Source organism: Schistocerca gregaria, unplaced genomic scaffold, assembly GCF_023897955.1.
Source record: "Schistocerca gregaria isolate iqSchGreg1 unplaced genomic scaffold, iqSchGreg1.2 ptg001746l, whole genome shotgun sequence".
NCBI lineage: Eukaryota > Metazoa > Arthropoda > Insecta > Orthoptera > Acrididae > Schistocerca > Schistocerca gregaria.
In genome coordinates, this window is record NW_026062997.1 from 13,174 (window position 1) to 20,000 (window position 6,827).

The 6,827-nt window shown below is 54.8% G+C and overlaps 3 non-coding genes across 3 annotated transcripts in view; all 3 read left to right on the top strand.

Annotated features, from left to right (window-relative positions):
* The first annotated feature begins 3,316 nt into the window (after positions 1-3,316).
* Positions 3,317-5,209, top strand: LOC126334380 (small subunit ribosomal RNA). The gene has a single exon (XR_007564705.1). It is a non-coding gene; the product is annotated as a small subunit ribosomal RNA (ribosomal RNA).
* Positions 5,210-5,571: 362 nt separating this feature from the next.
* Positions 5,572-5,726, top strand: LOC126334378 (5.8S ribosomal RNA). Its single transcript, XR_007564703.1, has one exon. It is a non-coding gene; the product is annotated as a 5.8S ribosomal RNA (ribosomal RNA).
* Positions 5,727-5,914: 188 nt separating this feature from the next.
* The window catches only part of LOC126334381 (large subunit ribosomal RNA), a 4,222-nt gene continuing 3,309 nt past the window's right edge, over positions 5,915-6,827 (top strand). Inside the window, exon 1 of the ribosomal RNA XR_007564706.1 lies at positions 5,915-6,827. This exon is cut by the window's right edge and continues 3,309 nt beyond it. This is a non-coding gene — a ribosomal RNA (large subunit ribosomal RNA).

Here is a 6,827-nt window from a genome sequence, read left to right on the forward strand (position 1 = left end):
ACTCAAGTTGTCCCTTAACCTAACTCAAGTTGTCCCTTAACCTAACTCAAGTTGTCCCTTAACCTAACTCAAGTTGTCCCTTAACCTAACTCAAGTTGTCCCTTAACCTAACTCAAGTTGTCCCTTAACCTAACTCAAGTTGTCCCTTAACCTAACTCAAGTTGTCCCTTAACCTAACTCAAGTTGTCCCTTAACCTAACTCAAGTTGTCCCTTAACCTAACTCAAGTTGTCCCTTAACCTAACTCAAGTTGTCCCTTAACCTAACTCAAGTTGTCCCTTAACCTAACTCAAGTTGTCCCTTAACCTAACTCAAGTTGTCCCTTAACCTAACTCAAGTTGTCCCTTAACCTAACTCAAGTTGTCCCTTAACCTAACTCAAGTTGTCCCTTAACCTAACTCAAGTTGTCCCTTAACCTAACTCAAGTTGTCCCTTAACCTAACTCAAGTTGTCCCTTAACCTAACTCAAGTTGTCCCTTAACCTAACTCAAGTTGTCCCTTAACCTAACTCAAGTTGTCCCTTAACCTAACTCAAGTTGTCCCTTAACCTAACTCAATTTGTCCCTTAACCTAACTCAATTTGTCCCTTAACCTAACTCAATTTGTCCCTTAACCTAACTCAAGTTGTCCCTTAACCTAACTCAATTTGTCCCTTAACCTAACTCAATTTGTCCCTTAACCTAACTCAATTTGTCCCTTAACCTAACTCAATTTGTCCCTTAACCTAACTCAAGTTGTCCCTTAACCTAACTCAAGTTGTCCCTTAACCTAACCCACGTTGTCCCTTAACCTAACCCACGTTGTCCCTTAACCTAACCGACGTTGTCCCTTAACCTAACCGACGTTGTCCCTTAACCTAACCGACGTTGTCCCTTAACCTAACCGACGTTGTCCCTTAACCTAACCGACGTTGTCCCTTAACCTAACCGACGTTGTCCCTTAACCTAACCGACGTTGTCCCTTAACCTAACCCACGTTGTCCCTTAACCTAACCCACGTTGTCCCTTAACCTAACCCACGTTGTCCCTTAACCTAACCCACGTTGTCCCTTAACCTAACCCACGTTGTCCCTTAACCTAACCCACGTTGTCCCTTAACCTAACCCACGTTGTCCCTTAACCTAACCCACGTTGTCCCTTAACCTAACCCACGTTGTCCCTTAACCTAACCCACGTTGTCCCTTAACCTAACCCACGTTGTCCCTTAACCTAACCCACGTTGTCCCTTAACCTAACCCACGTTGTCCCTTAACCTAACCCACGTTGTCCCTTAACCTAACCCACGTTGTCCCTTAACCTAACCCACGTTGTCCCTTAACCTAACCCACGTTGTCCCTTAACCTAACCCACGTTGTCCCTTAACCTAACCCACGTTGTCCCTTAACCTAACCCACGTTGTCCCTTAACCTAACCCACGTTGTCCCTTAACCTAACCCACGTTGTCCCTTAACCTAACCCACGTTGTCCCTTAACCTAACCCACGTTGTCCCTTTGCCTAACATAGTTCACTGCTCGGAATCTCTGGTGTCGTTGTTATCCTCATGTAGATGTCTTGCGAGTGTTGCTTACTTTCCACATATTCCTGCTATCCACTGTCAATTGTACTGCAATAGGACTATATCGCCGACCCCCCCCCTCCCCCCCCTCTGTCCCCCTCTGTCCCCCTCTTTGTGTCTCTGTCCTCTCAAGCTGGTCGGTCTGGCGTTTGAGTGTTAAATGAGCCTCGCAGCTGTTCAGTTGCATTCAGATGTCGACGCCCTCAGTGTACGTCGTGGTATGGTCTGTGTCCATTGTCCGCTGATGTCGTACGCGTAACCCACACGCTGTACCGATCATCGGTCGTTACGTACAGAGTGAAGTAGTGTGATACGTGTGACCGTACGCTGGCTGTGCCCAACGGTGTCGAATCTCAATTTCCATATGTTGTGCTTGATGCTACTTGTCTCGTCTCCCAATAACAGCTAGGTTGCACTGTGGTACGCCGTAGAGGCGTGTGGGAGGAACGTACGAACGCATTGTATGTCACCCTGGGTCGCTGGGGGTGGTGGTGCGGTGAGTCAGGTCAGGTCAGGTCAGCGTGAGCCGTCTGATGTAGTGACGCGTGTATTCCGACTTTGTCGTATTGCCTCACACAAAGTGCTACCCTGGTGGACCGCGTTCCATATCTGGGACATGCCGCAGATGCCGGTTGACAGTGGATCGCGGAAGGTACATCGCATACGTGCGCGGGCCACCTTCCACGTGTTCTCTTCTGCACATGTCGCAGTGTGTATGTGGTCTGATGTAGCGTGTCGTGACACATGACATCCTGGCATGCAAGAATTGTTGAATTCGCAAATGTAGGTGGACATCTACGTTTACTGCCCAAGATACGCAAATGAACTGGAAATCCGTTGTTGAGCGGTTGTTCACGCTGGAGGTGAATCTGTGATGGCGACGATCGGTACAGCTATTAACCGGTTGTTTCAGCGGTACCCGCCACATCCACACGCGTGACTAGGCCCATGTGGGTATGAAGCGATACGCGGCGGTGGCTTGGTGGGACTGTTCCCGGCCGGTGAAGGGGGGCCGCCCGGCGTGTTGGCCGCGCGCTGCGTGGGCGCACGCGCAACAGGCGGCTGGTGGGGGGCGCCGAGTGGCAGGAGCGCCAGCCGACGGGCCCGGCAGGCGGCGCAGCTACGCTGCGGCGCACCCTGCACGCGGCGCCTGGCGGCCAAAGTTGGTTCAGCCGAGCCCGGTGCGAAGCGCGGTGGACATCTGCAGTGTGCTGGTCTGATTGAGGACTGTGTGCGTTGAGGATGCGCCGCCGCCTGGCACTCGGCGCCGCGACGCCGTCTGCTGCTCGGTCGCCCCAGCGGTTCTCGCAGGTGGTTTGTATCGCAGTTGTGCGGACGTGTTGGCGCGTGCGCTGTGCTGGGAGAGTTCGCTTCTGCACCCAAGTGGGGCTTTGCCCTTGTGTGGCGCTGGCGTTGGAGCTGCCGGTCACCATAGGTGGCGCGTGTTGTCTCCCGCCGGCAATGCCACGACAGCACGCTCCCGGGCCTCTGTCGGCAGCGGCAAGCTCAGTTGGGAGCAAGGGTGTTCGCACTAAAACCGTCTACTCGCCTAACTCCGGGCGATTGCGCCTCTCTCGAAACCGACCAAGTACCTAGGACGGCGCTGCGCGCCGCCGGGACCTGAGAGGGTTTCGAGGTGTATCGTGCAGGGGAGCTCGGCCTCCTCCTGTTTGCAGAATAATTGAGCGGACGCTTGCGTGTTCGCGCGGGCCCCCGGGACACACTCCCGGGCGGCCGGCTGCTCAGCTCTAGTTGACGCAGCTCCCTGGTTGATCCTGCCAGTAGTCATATGCTTGTCTCAAAGATTAAGCCATGCATGTCTCAGTACAAGCCGCATTAAGGTGAAACCGCGAATGGCTCATTAAATCAGTTATGGTTCCTTAGATCGTACCCACGTTACTTGGATAACTGTGGTAATTCTAGAGCTAATACATGCAAACAGAGTCCCGACCAGAGATGGAAGGGACGCTTTTATTAGATCAAAACCAATCGGATTGGCTTGTCTGGTCCGTTTGCCTTGGTGACTCTGAATAACTTTGGGCTGATCGCACGGTCCTCGTACCGGCGACGCATCTTTCAAATGTCTGCCTTATCAACTGTCGATGGTAGGTTCTGCGCCTACCATGGTTGTAACGGGTAACGGGGAATCAGGGTTCGATTCCGGAGAGGGAGCCTGAGAAACGGCTACCACATCCAAGGAAGGCAGCAGGCGCGCAAATTACCCACTCCCGGCACGGGGAGGTAGTGACGAAAAATAACGATACGGGACTCATCCGAGGCCCCGTAATCGGAATGAGTACACTTTAAATCCTTTAACGAGTATCTATTGGAGGGCAAGTCTGGTGCCAGCAGCCGCGGTAATTCCAGCTCCAATAGCGTATATTAAAGTTGTTGCGGTTAAAAAGCTCGTAGTTGGATTTGTGTCCCACGCTGTTGGTTCACCGCCCGTCGGTGTTTAACTGGCATGTATCGTGGGACGTCCTGCCGGTGGGGCGAGCCGAAGGGGTGCTTTCGCGTCCCGAGGCGGACCCCGTTTAAATCCTACCAGGGTGCTCTTTGTTGAGTGTCTCGGTGGGCCGGCACGTTTACTTTGAACAAATTAGAGTGCTTAAAGCAGGCAAGCCCGCCTGAATACTGTGTGCATGGAATAATGGAATAGGACCTCGGTTCTATTTTGTTGGTTTTCGGAACCCGAGGTAATGATTAATAGGGACAGGCGGGGGCATTCGTATTGCGACGTTAGAGGTGAAATTCTTGGATCGTCGCAAGACGAACAGAAGCGAAAGCATTTGCCAAGTATGTTTTCATTAATCAAGAACGAAAGTTAGAGGTTCGAAGGCGATCAGATACCGCCCTAGTTCTAACCATAAACGATGCCAGCCAGCGATCCGCCGCAGTTCCTCCGATGACTCGGCGGGCAGCCTCCGGGAAACCAAAGCTTTTGGGTTCCGGGGGAAGTATGGTTGCAAAGCTGAAACTTAAAGGAATTGACGGAAGGGCACCACCAGGAGTGGAGCCTGCGGCTTAATTTGACTCAACACGGGAAACCTCACCAGGCCCGGACACCGGAAGGATTGACAGATTGATAGCTCTTTCTTGATTCGGTGGGTGGTGGTGCATGGCCGTTCTTAGTTGGTGGAGCGATTTGTCTGGTTAATTCCGATAACGAACGAGACTCTAGCCTGCTAACTAGTCGCGTGACATCCTTCGTGCTGTCAGCGATTACTTTTCTTCTTAGAGGGACAGGCGGCTTCTAGCCGCACGAGATTGAGCAATAACAGGTCTGTGATGCCCTTAGATGTTCTGGGCCGCACGCGCGCTACACTGAAGGAATCAGCGTGTCTTCCTAGGCCGAAAGGTCGGGGTAACCCGCTGAACCTCCTTCGTGCTAGGGATTGGGGCTTGCAATTGTTCCCCATGAACGAGGAATTCCCAGTAAGCGCGAGTCATAAGCTCGCGTTGATTACGTCCCTGCCCTTTGTACACACCGCCCGTCGCTACTACCGATTGAATGATTTAGTGAGGTCTTCGGACTGGTACGCGGCATCGACTCTGTCGTTGCCGATGCTACCGGAAAGATGACCAAACTTGATCATTTAGAGGAAGTAAAAGTCGTAACAAGGTTTCCGTAGGTGAACCTGCGGAAGGATCATTACCGACTAGACTGCATGTCTTTCGATGTGCGTGTCGTGTCGCGCAACACGCTACCTGTACGGCAGTGGCCGTGCGCCGCGTGCGGAACCACGCGTGCCTCTCAAAACTAGCGGAAGTGTTGTTGTTGTGTGGTACGAGCGCTGAAGCTCTGGAGCGGCTGGCCTGCGGTACCTGGCGCCTGGCGCCGGTTTTGAATGACGTTCGCCCGAGTGCCTGTCCGCTCCGGTGTGGAGCCGTACGACGCCCATCGGCTGTGAGGCCGTTGGACACAAAAAAAATAGTGGAACAGGGGCCGTCAGACGCCTCAGTCCCGCAAATGCTACTGTCTTGAAAGAGACAGTGGGAGACTGAAAAGGAAAAGATCACCCAGGACGGTGGATCACTCGGCTCGTGGGTCGATGAAGAACGCAGCAAATTGCGCGTCGACATGTGAACTGCAGGACACATGAACATCGACGTTTCGAACGCACATTGCGGTCCATGGATTCCGTTCCCGGGCCACGTCTGGCTGAGGGTCGGCTACGTATACTGAAGCGCGCGGCGTTTGTCCCGCTTCGGAGACGTGGGAGTGTCGTGGTCGCCTGTGTGGCCGGCCGCGTCTCCTTAAACGTGCGATGCGCGCCCGTCGCCTGGCGGTTCGCATACCGGTACTTTCTCGGTAGCGTGCACAGCCGGCTGGCGGTGTGGCGTGCGACACCTCGTACAACGACCTCAGAGCAGGCGAGACTACCCGCTGAATTTAAGCATATTACTAAGCGGAGGAAAAGAAACTAACAAGGATTCCCCCAGTAGCGGCGAGCGAACAGGGAAGAGTCCAGCACCGAACCCCGCAGGCTGCCGCCTGTCGTGGCATGTGGTGTTTGGGAGGGTCCACTACCCCGACGCCTCGCGCCGAGCCCAAGTCCAACTTGAATGAGGCCACGGCCCGTAGAGGGTGCCAGGCCCGTAGCGGCCGGTGCGAGCGTCGGCGGGACCTCTCCTTCGAGTCGGGTTGCTTGAGAGTGCAGCTCCAAGTGGGTGGTAAACTCCATCTGAGACTAAATATGACCACGAGACCGATAGCGAACAAGTACCGTGAGGGAAAGTTGAAAAGAACTTTGAAGAGAGAGTTCAAAAGTACGTGAAACCGTTCTGGGGTAAACGTGAGAAGTCCGAAAGGTCGAACGGGTGAGATTCACGCCCATCCGGCCACTGGCCCCCGCCCTCGGCAGATGGGGCCGGCCGCCCGCGCGGAGCAATCCGCGGCGGGGTCGTGTCCGGTTGCCTTTCCACTCGCCGCGGGGTGGGGCCGTTCCGGTGTGCGGTGGGCCGCACTTCTCCCCTAGTAGGACGTCGCGACCCGCTGGGTGCCGGCCTACGGCCCGGGTGCGCAGCCTGTCCTTCCGCGGGCCTCGGTTCGCGTCTGTTGGGCAGAGCCCCGGTGTCCTGGCTGGCTGCTCGGCGGTATATCTGGAGGAGTCGATTCGCCCCTTTGGGCGCTCGGGCTCCCGGCAAGCGCGCGCGGTTCTTCCCGGATGACGGACCTACCTGGCCCGGCCCCGGACCCGCGCCGCTGTTGGCTCGGGATGCTCTCGGGCGGAATAATCGCTCCCGTCAGCGGCGCTTCAGCTTTGGACAAT